This window comes from Podarcis melisellensis, assembly GCF_964234715.1.
Source record: "Podarcis melisellensis genome assembly, chromosome: 11".
Taxonomy (NCBI): Eukaryota; Metazoa; Chordata; class Lepidosauria; order Squamata; family Lacertidae; genus Podarcis; species Podarcis melisellensis.
In genome coordinates this window covers 25,528,887-25,543,051 of record NC_138543.1, presented here as the reverse complement: position 1 = coordinate 25,543,051, position 14,165 = coordinate 25,528,887, and positions in this window count along the sequence as shown.

Sequence of the window (14,165 nt, the reverse complement as noted above, 5' to 3'; positions counted from 1 at the left end):
TGAGGAATTTCAGAATTGCTGTCTCAAACAGCTGTAATTAGAATGGGAAACTTGTTCAATAACCAGGCTTGCCGAATATTTAAATTTAGTGCCTTTTAACAGCCTTCTTAGCACTAGTATCCTTCATTCAATACTATAATAGCTTCAACAGAGCCATTGAATTTTGAGAGATCAAATTCTGAAGGAGGGCAAATTGCTATCAAAATGTATGTTAGGACCTGTTAGCTATTCAGATGTTCATTGTAATATTACAGGCTTTCATCACACTACAAGTGGATAGAAGAACAACATTGTGTTCCAGCACATCCAAACGCCCAAGACGGGGAACACAGTGTGAAGTTTAGTGTTCATAATAACATTCATATAAATAGATAACACCTTCCTTGGAATTTCTGCTGGCTCAGGTGTAATGCTAGAATGGAATAATTCGTGTGAGCAGTGCAGATCCATCCTTAAAAGTTTCATAAATTCAGTACATGTGCACCAAGTAAATAAATATTTAAGTGGATAAGATGTGCTATGAACCGAGGGACTCAGATTTCAAATACCCAGTACTGTACTTCACATGGTGTTTGTGAGGATAAAACACAAGACAGCTATGTATGTTTGCCATCCTAAGGCTTTTCCTGTGTGCATATGTGTGGTTTTAGTACAGTGGTACGTTGTGTTACGTATCATTTCCCCTTACGAATGCTGTGGGTCACGTGCTCCGCTAACCCAGAAGTAGATGCCCCTTGTTGCGACCTTTGTCCCGGGATGCAAGTGGAATTGCAGTGGCAGCAGGAGGCGCCATTAGAGAAAGCATGCCTCATGTTATGAGCGGTTTCCTGTTATGAACGGACCTCTGGAATGGATTAAGTACATAACACAAGGTACCACTGTAATTGGCTAAAGTTAGCTTTTTGGCAAAGTGATCTTGTCTGATTAATATTTTGTAGTTATCGGGTACCAAACCTGTCAATTACTCTCTTCTTTGTTGTCGTAACAATGATCCTTTTTAAAAAATTGGGCAGTCAACTGAGCAAATCTTCTTTCACTCATCAAACAACCATCCCTGTATAAGTAGCACGTATAATTCTCAGTGTGTTCACTGCTAAGTATTTCAGTACAAGAGATGTTTGGCACTGCAGGCTTAGGGACTGCACCAACAATACATTAATCAGCTTCTGTTTTGTAACAGAAAAATGCACTTTATTTCTTCACAGAGAAATTTCTATGATGCCTTTGTTTGATTTCGAACTCAGATGTAATACTACTCTAGAGGGAAGGAGGGCCAGCATGTATAATAGTGTTCATGGGAGGGTCATTTTTTTTTTTTATCAAAAGACTAGAATAATTATGTTTATGTTGTACCTCCTCTTGATATTTTCTTGTGGATTTGAGCTTTTCCTTTTCTAATTGCTTTTATTCGCGGCAACCTGGGATTGGAAATGGTTCCTCGTTTCTTACTCTTTTTGTGATTTAAGGCGGAGGACCTTCTCTCATTAGACAGCAATCCATCAATTCGCAATGGACTCGAGGGTAATCATGCCTGCAGATGGTTGCAGAAACCCTTTGTTACAGAGAAGCATCAATGTTCATTTAGCACAGATTTAAAAAACAACAACTACTAGACTGTGCACAAGGCTGACACTTAAATATTGAACTAATGTTATTAGTACAGTCATGTCGTTGTTGTTGTTTAGTCGTTTAGTCGTGTCCGACTCTTCGTGACCCATGAACCAGAGCACGCCAGGCACTTCTGTCCTCCACTGCCTCAGGCAGTTTGGTCAAACTCATGCTGGTAGCTTTGAGAACACCATCCAACCATCTCGTCCTCTGTCGTCCCCTTCTCGTTGTGCCCTCCATCTTTCCCAACACCAGGGTCTTTTCCAGGGAGTCTTCTCTTCTCATGAAGTGGCCAAAGTATTGGAGCCTCAGCTTCAGGATCTGTCCTTCCAGTGAGCACTCAGGGCTGATTTCCTTAAGAATGGATAGGTTTGATCTTCTTGCAGTCCATGGGACTCTCAAGTCTCCTCCAGCACCATAATTAAAAAGCATCAATTCTTCGACGATCAACCTTCTTTATGGTCCAGCTCTCACGTCCATACATCACTACTGGGAAAACATAGCTTTTACTATACGGACCTTTGTTGGCAAGGTGATGTGTCTACTTTTGTTATGTTCGGTTCAGGTTACGTTCTTTACGTCCCACGGCAACCCGGAAGTAACGGAACAGGTTACTTCCAGGTTTCGCTGCTCACGCATGCGCAGACGCTCAAAATGACGTCACGCGCATGCGCAGAAGCGAGTTGCGTTCTGCAACCAGAGGTACCACTGTATACGGTATTCAACTGCAAGTACGTTGATCATATGATGGTCTGTCTCCCCTTCCTGCTTTTACCCTTCTGGCAGATGCACAATTATGCCAAGCCTATAGCACAATGCTTTTCTTGTCATGATAAATGGAAGGCTATGCAACATGTAGGAGCCAAAGACCAACTACTAGTAGCCCTACCCAAGGCTTGGTTTTGTTTGCTTTACAATTGCTCCTTCTAAGGAAGTGTATTTCTCTCCCCCCCCCCCACTCCACTGTGAGGGCTGAAAACCGCAATCAGTATTGTTGTAGGCTACACAACACTTCATAATGAATCCCAAATCAGTACAAATAACTTTTTCGGCAGTGTATAAATGCCTGTATTATGCTACCCTGAATAGACTGAATAGACTGAGAATGATTGCCTTTTGGAGTAATGAATTGAACTTGTAGGGATCTGCCAATTTAGCATGCCTGCTTTTTCAAAACAAAGCCATCTTAATGAGCTACCCGGCGCTCCTGACATGAGAGAGGAGCGCAAGTTGTATCCGCCTGTGAAAACTTGAGTGCATCCTTCCACCTAAGGCTCATCTGCTCCCGCCTGTCTGGGAGTCAAATTAGACATGATACTAAATGTGACATTGGCCTCTACATCAGGGGTCTCTATTTGGACAAGAATAGGAATGGGCGGTTTTCACGGAAACCATAGGGGGGGAGAGAATAACCCTTCCCTCTCCACCCCAGCTGCCAATTCTGGCAAAAAAAATTCTTTTTTTCCTCTCCCACTCCCACCACTATTAGCATTAGGAAAAAGAGCTCCTAATGGGATCACGAGCACTAATTTCTAAGATTAGAGCAGCAGGAGGCATTTTCATTGAGACTGCAGATGGCGAAAGGAAGTCTTTGGCTTGTATTCAATATGAGATTAAGTAACTGTCCTGTTAGCGCAAGAATTTGCACTTGTGCAGTGCGACTTTCCTCCTCCCATGATCACCCTAAATTTCTTCTTGAACTTCTCCAGGCATCCAGAGCAGATTTGGGGAGAGAGGAGTCCTGTTGCAGAAGCATAAATCCTTGCACTGACTGGACGGTTGGATATATGTGCACACTGGAGCTGCAATTTGCAAAGTGGATTACCAATCTTTCTTTCCAGGGAACTCTGGAACTGTAGTACCGTGAGGGAACTAGGGGTTTTTCTAACAACTCTCAGCACCCTTAGCAAACTACATTTGGCAGGACTTTTGGGGGGAAGCCATGGTATAATAGTGCTTTAAATGTACAGCACTGATGAGGTCAAAGTTTCCTGTTTTTCGGTTCTGTGCTTAAAAAACAAATGAAAGAAGCAGAGCTCAAAAGATCAAGTTACTTTTCAATAGCCCCCATTTATTTTATCTAAAAGATTTATATTCTGCCTTTTGATCAACTGATGATCCTCAAGATACTTTACAAATGGACTGGAAAACCAAAACATACACAATAAAAGCATTCCTCAGTCTGCTGGCTAATGGATGTTTGCTTGCATTTTGCTGCAGAAACTGCTGAGATTGTAAGCCTTTAAAGCGTATTCAGAGAACATTCTTGCCCTGAAAGAATTCTGGGCCCTGTAATTTACCCCTCACAGAACTACAGTTCCCAGTAACCCTTAACAAACTACAGTGTCCATAATACTTTGGGGGTTGTGTGTGTGTGTGTGTGTTGGGCGTTCTTTAAAGGCATAGGGTGTATGCAGCCACAGTCCTGCTTGCAGCCTGACACCCGGCACATTTCCTTGAGCGAATCTGCTCTCAGTGAAGGGCGTTCTTCAAACTGGAGTGTTTGACAGACTTCTAATTATGTCACCGCAAATGACAGCAATCCGAGCAAATAAAACCCATCTGTGCGCCTGTTGTTTATGTTGGCGTGTTGCTGCGAGGATTTTCTTTGATTTATTAGATCTTGCTGCGGAGCAAGCAAGGCTGAAGAATGAGAAGGCGAGGAGGGAAACCCACCTGCATCATTCGGGGAGAAAAAGACAACAGCATGGGGTCAAAGAGTTCTGGAGCATTTGGTGCAAATGGTACCAGCTCATGTCTGCCCTTTGTTTTGCAGTCATCACGCACTGTTTTTCTGCAACCTGGAAAAGTGATGGAAAAGGTTCCGTTGCTGTGACTCAAGGGTGGGGAAAGCTTTGGCCTGTAGTACCATTTGGCCCATGAGAAACCACAGCCACCCAGCAGCAGAGTGTACTTTATTGGCACCGAGGGAGGGGGGCAGGGTGCGGAGGGCAAAGGGAGCCCACCGCACACCAACCCAGCCCTGGGATCCAGGGAGGGTGGCATGACTGTTAGGCACTTGGGAACCCCGTGCAAGGGATTTTGGCAGGTGAGCAGGGCAGCACACCTGTCAATCATAATGATGTCATATGAATGGCAGGTGGGTTGCCCCATCCATCTGTCAACGTTGGCCCGCGAGGTGGAGATGTCCAATAAAAATCTGCCCCCTCCCCGGCTAAAATGGTTCTAAAACCTTTGTAAAAGGAAAGAAGCCCTAAATTCCCATGCTATTAGTTTTAAATTTTATAGCAGCTCATAAAAGCATTGGTTTTCAGAAGACCATCAAAGCTGGCGTTATAATGCACAATGTGGAAAGTGGTCAAAGCAACTGTGGCTATAAAAGAGACATTCTTTGAAATCTGCTGTATCTCACTAAGATCTATGGATTTTCTCCCTCTGATAAGATTCCTAATTATGATAGTTGTACAATTTAAAGCGGCCACAATTCCACCGCTAAACTTCACAGCTACAATCTTGTTGTTTTTTTACAACCAAACAAAATTAGTTTGGTACTTGTCTTCCATCAAACTTTGAAGCTCCAGTTTATTTTCATCTGTGAAAAAAGCAGTTTTTACACTTACAATGTAAGTAGGAAGATGAGGCACATCTGTATGCCTATCGCTTGACACAAATGAAGAAACAGACATTTAGAGCTCCTCTACTGAACTAAATTCCTGCTGGAAATGTTCTGTTTCCAGGTCGGCCTCTCTATGAGGCTACCATGTGCAGCCAGAGCTCTGCTTAAGTGAAGGCTTAACAGATTCATTTCCACCATGAAACACTCTCTCTGTTTCTTTGCCTCCTTTCAAGGGATATTTTGCCCCAGGACGCTGCCCTTGCTCCTTGCTGTAGAGTAAACTGAGCCCATCAACCGAGATAAACCTGTGAAAACAAAGTTAGAAGCTTGTGTGTTAGAGGCATTCAAGATATCCTCTGGCCCGCTGAGTCCTCTCCCCCCTGTCATCTGTTCCTGGTTGGGGGCAGCTTAGAGGGGAAAAGGGCTCTGAGGTTGTGGAGTTGCAGCTTCTACAAGGAGATCTGTTGCGACAGGAACAGAACACAGAGATAAAACATTTCAGCAAAGAGATAGATTTGTGCTCCTTGCAAATATACAAAATGTCGCTGATGCAATTTTGGTGATGCGGTTGCATTTTAGAATCTGAGGCTTTGAATAGGTGTGAAGCAAGGCTTACAGTTCCGCTGTGTGCTGACATTATATTTGCATTGATCTGCTGTTTTAAAAGAACAAACTTTCTTCTTAAAAGTCTATGGAGAAAAGTGGAAAGGAAGCAGGGAAACTTTTCTACCCCACCAGCACTATGCAGGCACTTAAGAATACAGCCACACACAATGCATGTCTGTTTTTAACTATTTAGTTGTGTGTGTTTTTGGTGTGTGTGTATGATAAAATAAATAAATAAGGAAACATTAGTGGATTTACTCAGATATATTGCCTCTGTTTCCAGGACTTGTAGTTTTGTGTGTTAATGTCTGTCACTGTGTGTTTATGAGTCTGTGAATCTGTTAAGACGTGTGTGTGTGTGTGTGTGTGTGGTTCCACTCACTTTTGGATTTGGCCCTGTCCACTATTGGAATGTGGTTCCTAACCACTTCCTGCCATGCTAATACAGCTCTTAGCCCCAAACAAATTTCACACCCCTGGTTTAATGAATGCAAAATCTTTTTATTATTATTATTATTATTAGCAGAATAGAGAGAGGAGGAACTTCAGGGGTCTATATGTTGGGATACTGCCAGGGAGACAAAGGCCATCATGCCCCCACGGCGATTCCCGGATGATCCATCGACCTCTTGTAGATACGCAGTATCAGTCAATTAGCGACACAAGCCTCAGAAATATCTGTCCACATTCCAATGACTGTGCACACCCTTTGCAGAGTTCGCACAGCGAAAGATGCACTCAGGAGAGCATTATTTACAACTTTATTCAGCGTTGGTCAGAACAAAGAAAAAAAAACATGACTGCCTGCTTCGATGTTCAGGCACAGAGAGAGAACAAAAGCTATATACAAAAACAGAAACTTCCTGTGAACAGGAAACACGCAGGCTGTGACACAACAACCTGGTCCCTTCTTAAGGTGGAACGGAAATATCCTAACATCATATAACTTTAATATGGTTTTATCCTTGGTGCTTATAGGTCAGGGCTGGCTAACCCCCAGTCTGGAAGCCTAAGCAAAATTTTCAACCAGATTTTGGTGATGACAGCAAAATGCAAAAGACACAGGGCAAGGTGGGCAGAGAGGTTTAAAACTCTTCATCCCAGTATCCTGGTTGGGATGCAAATTGTACCCTCCCTGTTTATGAGAGTAATCATTTGATGAATGGAGAGTGGGTGATAACCCCTCTCCACACGCTGCAAGCACTCACACAAGTCAGTTTTGTATCCTCAATTTTGTATCTGTGGAGGCTCCCTGTATGATTCAGAATCCTGAAAAGCCAGACACCAAAAGCTCCTCGCTGTAGATGTTCACTTGAAAGATGAGAGGGGCCAGGAGAAATTGCACAACGAGGGAAAATATGGTGACACTTGCTACCTCCTCTGTTCTTTGGTCAAATAATGTGTGAGTGGAGCTTTTAAAAGGTTACTGATCAGGTTCAGAGACATAAATCTCTTCAGCAATGTTTTGGGTACTGATGAAACTAACCTACGTGAAATTCAAGCAAACATAATATAAAATTTTCTTGGGACTTTTTCCTTATTTTTGTCTCTCTCTGTCCCACAAAAAAAATTTCTGTTTCTCAATGCTGATTTTCCTTATCAAGCAAAAATGTGAGCAATTACTTTGCCTTTTTGGGGGGGTTCCTTTTTATTGACCCAAATGTCCATTGATTTCTCTGATTTTAACACTAATAGCACATGCTGAATTCATGGCTGGGCTTGCTTGTTGTCCGAAGAAACTCAGTGGCAAAAGCAGAGTTCTGTTAAGTGCAGAGTAAAGGCTGATGGTTAGAACAGAAAATAATAATAATTAACAAGCAAAGTGAAAATAGTTGCATGCAAGAACTTATCCTATAGGGAGTTCTGATATCGTGCAACCTACTCAGGATTGCTTTCTGCTTGTGGTCCACTAATCTGGATAATTTAGGGGTGTCGGGCTTGGAAGGCCCAGCTTCTGAGTAAGGGCTGGACAAAATGACCTTCAATTCCCTTCAGATTCTTCCATAATACACATCGTAGAAAGAAGAATTAGAGATGGACAGGGCTCAAGAGGAACTGGTGATAAAAGATTAAGATAGAAAGCCTGGGATCAAAGAGGAAGAAAATCTGCAGGAGATATCGAACAGCAGAATAGAACCTATATAAACCCCAGTATTTTCACTGTTTTATTTCAATTATGACGGAACACACTCTATTTGGTAGGAAAGAACTATGAAATTGGCCCAGATTCTCACAGGTACTGCATACTTTGTGCTTAGATGAATTCTTTGTGAACTGGCAAAACTTTATTGAGAGCAGCAGAAGATATGGAACACTACCAATTATGAATTATGGATTTGCATTGTTTAATTAGTTAAAACAATATAGTACGATACTTTTGTGCGGGGGAGCATTTGTTTGTAACATCAATCCTGGCTATTTATACCTTCTAATAATATCAACTGTGTATTGTAGTGTGTGCATGTGTGTGTATCTCACACACATGCATGATACAGAGAGAGATAGAGTGTGGGGAGTCCAACATATTGCTAAGGGAATCATTTTGTCAGCACAAGGATTTTCTACTTCTGCAACCAAATGTTCTCCACTCATCATGTGCCCCCTAAATCTGTTTTAGGGGGTCCTCAGCCCTATAGAGCAGGTTGGGGGAAGGGGGAGGGTTGTATGTCTCATTGCACAAATGGAAACACTTCCACCAAGAGACACATTAGTAGAATACTGTCCATTGCTCAACTAATAGATTTTTCAAATAAAAAGGAATAAAATAATAGGCTAATAATAATAATAAGCCCAAATTCTCACAACTGCTGTATACTATGCGCCCAGAAAGCTGGCAGAACTTCCCCCACCTTCTCCTCTTCTCAAATCTACTTTGGAGGGTTGGTGAACCCCCCAAGACAAATTTGGAGGGGCACAGGGGGCACACAGGGAGAGGAAAAGGAAGGCCCACTGAGCAGAGGGAAACTGGGAAACACTGGCCTGCAAGCGCTCCCATTGGAGAACAGCCTTTATCAAAGGTGTCATGGATTTTGAAGACGCTCAAACTCAGGACAAACTCAGGGAGAAACGTGCTAAGAGGAAGGCACGCTTGGCAAACCCTCACCATGATCAACTCCCACTCAGAAACCAATGTCCCCACTGTGGAAGGACGTGTGGATCCAGAATTGGCCCCCACAGTCACTTAGGGACTCATTGTTAAAACTGTGTTTATGGAAGACAATCTTACTCGGCTAAGAGCGATTGCCAAAAAAGAAAGAAGAAGAAGACTGCTCGTGCTAAAGGAACTCCTGCAGTGGATACTGCCCTCAGTTTTTGAGGTTTTCCCCATAATTCAGTGCACATGGTTAGGATATAGGCAACCTTTGCTCTGTATAAGAATGGCATTTTTAGTTCAACAGAGAATAGACATACCCAGGTATCTAATGCAACATCAATTTGGGAATTTTATCTAATTATGTTTGTTGCTGTAGGTCATAATTCCTTCACCTTTTTGCACTTCCACCATATGTGATAGATGTATTTTTCCCTCCGCTAAATAACCAACACTTACCATCACCAATGCTCCCTATTATTTGGAATTCCCCTGGTGACCAATGTCACTGCAGGGGTTCTTAACAGAGTTCTCCTTCCACTAGTCAACAACACCTAGAAGGCCACAGGTTCCCCATCACTGGTCTATAGGAACTCCTTCTTCCCTTCCTCCAGATCTTTGGAATGCAGTCAGCTCATAGACAAGTTTTTATCCATAATCAGCAGCCTGCCGTCCTCTCCCTCCCTCTCCTCCGGTTCAGAGCCCACATGCAGGCAGAGGAGCAGACTGCCGTGTTAAACTGCTGTCTTTCCAATAGAGCAAAAATAACTACAGAAGGACAACAACAACAACATCCTGTTCTGCCCGTCGGCAATTGCTAGCTTAAAATGTTGATTCCTTCTTCTTTCTGCTTGTGATCAACAATGGGGAAAAGGAAGCAGAAATAACCGAAGAGAAAAAAGTTGTTTTTGTTAGTTGGCCACATTTCTTCTTATGAACATCTCCAACAGGGGAACATTTATGGAACTCTGGGCTGTCATTTTCACAAAAGCTGATCGGTTATTTGACATACACTTGAAATCTCTCTTGTGGTACTTATCACTAATAACTGAGCTAAACTGAGCAGGAAGTGGCTAGTGATGGCTCCCTTGTCGCTCAATAAACATGTGTAATTGAGATGTAATTGTTCAACTGCTATTTTCTTTTTGTAATATAATCACCTTGCACAATGAGGATTGGATATCATAAAGGAACAAGTATGAAACTGCCATCTGGAATTACATCAAAGTACAGTTGGCCGAGGAGACGGTAGAGTATTAAGCGCACCACAGAACCTGCTCATGCCTGTGTTTCGCTCCAAGGAAATTCTGGGCAATTATTTGTAAAAGAGAATCTTTTCTTCTGGACCGGAGGATGTCAGAAGGATCCTACGTGTGATGCAAAGATCAGTGTCCAGGATCCTGACAGCGAACCAAAGGGCAAATGTTGTCGATGTAGCAGTTGCATTTAAAACAAGGATTAAGAAGCTAGCAACAAGGAGCTAGTATGGATGAATGTACCTTGCGTAATGATTTTGTTCCTATGAACTAGATTATTGCAATGTGCATGGGAATGGGAGAGTCCAGTCATTCACATCTCAGGCATTCTGTTTAGTAGACTAAATTAGGAATAAATTGCTATATGTGGGGATCGCTTTGAACACAGTTTGGAAACTACAGCTGGTGCAGAACGCAGCAGATAAGACTAGGAACAGGGACAAAGTGGTTGGATCATAATACACAGTTGCAACAACTGCAAATATATTTCTGAGTCCAAAGCAAAGTGCTGCTATTAACTTATAAGGCAAGTATGTGGAGCCTCCAGCCCAAGGGCCAAATCTGGCCCAGATTGTGTCTCAGTCTGACTTGTAAGGTTCTTCCACCCCCACCACCAACCATGCCCACCTACTTCACACCTGATGTCACACATGACATTAAATTTGGAGCAGGTAGAGATGGAGGTGGATCAGCTGCATGACTGAGTTCCCTGTAGCGAATTTAATCATTAGCTGATCCTTGTAGAAAGCATTTCAAAAGAAAGATGGAAGGGAACAGTTCATCCTTTGAAGAAGGGAATAGGATGGAAAGAAGCAATCATTTACTTCAGTGTTTCCTCTTATGTCATATTCATAGACCAGGCTTCCCCAAACTGTGGCCAATTGTCAGGGATGATGGGAGTTGTAGTCCAAAAAACCTGGAGGCCGTCTGATTGGGGAATACTTTCTTAGACTATTGATATTTTTTGTTATTCTGTTTTTACATTCTTTCTAGCATTTCTATGGCGGATGACTAATTTACCACATTGTTGCTGCTTAACAACAATTCTAAACAGTGGCTCTGACTGCACAATTCAGACCATGACCATTTTTGAATTTTAATCTTCTGTCTGGGGCTGCCTAGATTCCCCCCCCCCCACAAAAAAATATGTTAACAGACTTTGTTTGCTTTGGAAACATATTGAGAGAGAGAGAGAGTCAAATTGAAGGCCCCATTTTGGCTGGCCTATTCCAAAATAGAAGCACAGTATAAATGCTCAGCTGCAAAATTGGACAGCTGTAAATATTTGCACATGAAGAGACATCCATCCATCTCACCAACACCTGTTCGCATCAGATTTGCTCAAATATTTGCATATCTAATTCTAAACATTAAAAACGTTTTTGTCTCTGTCAAGCAATTTCAGAATTACAAGCATAAAATACAACCTGTGACTGCTGATTAGGGTAAACAAGGAATCCTTTTGTAGCTGGATTGTCTGATGTATGTAATTTTTAAAAGAACATAATTTGAGCTTGCAGGATCAGGCCAGTGGCCCATCTAGTCTTCCAAGTGGCCGGCCAGGTGCCTGTGGGAAGCCTGCAAGCTGGACATGAACACAGAAACACTCTGCCCACCTGAAATTTGCAGCAGCTGGCAGCTGGAAACATGGCTTATAGCCTTCTCTTCCACAAATTTGTCTAATTCTCTTTCAAAGTCATCCAAGATGTTGGCCATCACAGCCTCCTGTGGCTGCAAATGCAACTAGGCGCTGCATGAAGAAGTACTTCCTTTTATCTGTGAAGGATCTTCCAACCTTCAGCTTCCTTGCTTGCCCATAAGTTCTAGTGTGATGAAAACAAATTATACGCACTCCAATGGTAGCCAAGAGACTGATATTGATGAACTGGAAGAATAAAGATATGATCCCCTTTCCTAAATGGATAGACAATATGATAACCCTTGCAACTTATGAACGGACTGTTTAGTCTTTGTTTGGCTAAATATGGCAATATTTGGAATATGTTTATGTAGCAGACTATTAATATTTACATATGCATTAGGATAATAATACAGTATCAAATTTATAAAAGAATGTATGGGTTAGGTTATTTTTCATATACACATTTTTTGTGCCTTTTTCTTTTTCTTTTCTTCTTCTCTTTTTCTTTGCATTGGCTTATTTCTTTGTAATTGAACCCTTTCCAATAATTTTAAAAAGTTATAGTGTTATGAGAAAGGGAAAGAAACTTTTCTCTATCCATTTCTCTATGCCGTACATCGTTTCATAAATTCCCATCATGTCACCTCTTACTTGCTTTTTCTCTAAACTAAAAAGTCTCAAATGCTGCAAACTTCCCTCCATTTCCTTGATCCTTGGATGCTCTTTTCTGAACTTTTCCCAACTCTACTATAGCCTTTCTCAGGTGAGGCAACCAGAACTATACACAGTATCCCCAATGCGGTTGCACCATATATTTATATAACGGCATTATGATATCAGCAGTTTTACTTTCACTTCCTTCCATAATGCTGCTTAGCATGAGATTTCCCCTTTTCACAGCTGCTGCAGACTAGATCAACATCTTCACCAAGCTACCCACTACGAGCCCAAAATCTCATTTCCTGGTCATACACCACCAGTTCAGCTCCCATAAGTGCATATGTGAAATTAAGAATTATTATTATTTGCCCTGACATGTGTCACTTCACACTTGTGTACACTGAATTGTATTCACTGCCTCAGCCCAGTATACCTGAAGGAGCGTCTCCACCCCCATCGTCCAGTCCAGACACTGAGGACCTTCTAGCGGTTCCCTCAATGCGAGAAGTGGAAGCTACAGAGAACCAGGCAGAGGGCCTTCGCAGGAGTGGCGCCCGCCCTGTGGAATGCCCTCCCATCAGATGTCAAGGAAATAAACAACAATCTGACTTTTAGAAGACATCTGAAGGCAGCCCTGTTTAGGGAAGTTTTTAATGTTTGATGTTTTTTATATTCTGTTGGGAACCACCCAGAGTGGCTGGGGAAACCCAGTCAGATGAGTGGTGTATAAATAATAATAATATTAATCACCATTTTACTCATCATTGACTAAGTTTGGAGAGGTTCTTTTGGAGCTCTTTGCAATTGAGTTGTGTTTTAATGACCCTGAACAATTTAATATCACAAACATGGTCAACTCACTGCTCATTCCCAGCTCTAGATTGTTTATGAGGAAGTTAAAAAGCACAGGTCCCAATACCAGCCCTTCTGGTCTTATAGAAACAAAGCAGAGAGAAAAATGCTACCTTCGTGTGATCTCAAGACAACCCTTTGAAAAAAAAAGGGAAACAAAACATGTTAGACAAGTTTTTCCTTTTTATTAAAACACTAGAGTTCTCCCCTCAGGCCTTAAATATTATCAAAATCAGCGTGGCTGTCGAAGATGAAAAAGGTTGCTTTTTTCTGTCCTATTCTCTAGAAGAAAAGCAAATGTTCCCAAAAGTACCTATAGCACAATTTTGCAGTACCGATTTGAAGGATCTTATACATAATGGATTGCCACTTTTTTGCTGTCCAACAAAAGCTTAATTCCTCAAGGTAAGCAAGAGTCCTTCCCTGCCCCTGATCTGCTTACCAGAGCACAACAAAAATCAATAGGATGCTTCCCTCCAGAGAATGGGGTCCTCACCTTTGTGATGCAAAGTGTATTTTCCAAAGAGAGCTCCCTCTCAGTCCTAGGCAGTTGGTGGCATGCAAATTGTCCTAAATCATAAGAGATTTCACGTTTAAGGAGTGGAGGGGGGAGAAGAGAGCTACAATAGTCTGCAATAGGCTATTCTATACTGCTTTTGAGATCAAACCTTTCCATTCTTAAGGAAATCAGCTCACTGAGTGCTCACTGGAAAGACAGATCATGAAGCTGAGTCTCCAATACTTTGTCCACCTCATGAGAAGAGAAGACTCCCTGGAAAAGACCCTGGTGTTGGGAAAGATGGAGGGCATAAGGAGAAGGGGACGACAGAGGACGAGATGGTTGGACAGTGTTCTCAAAGCTACCAGCATGAG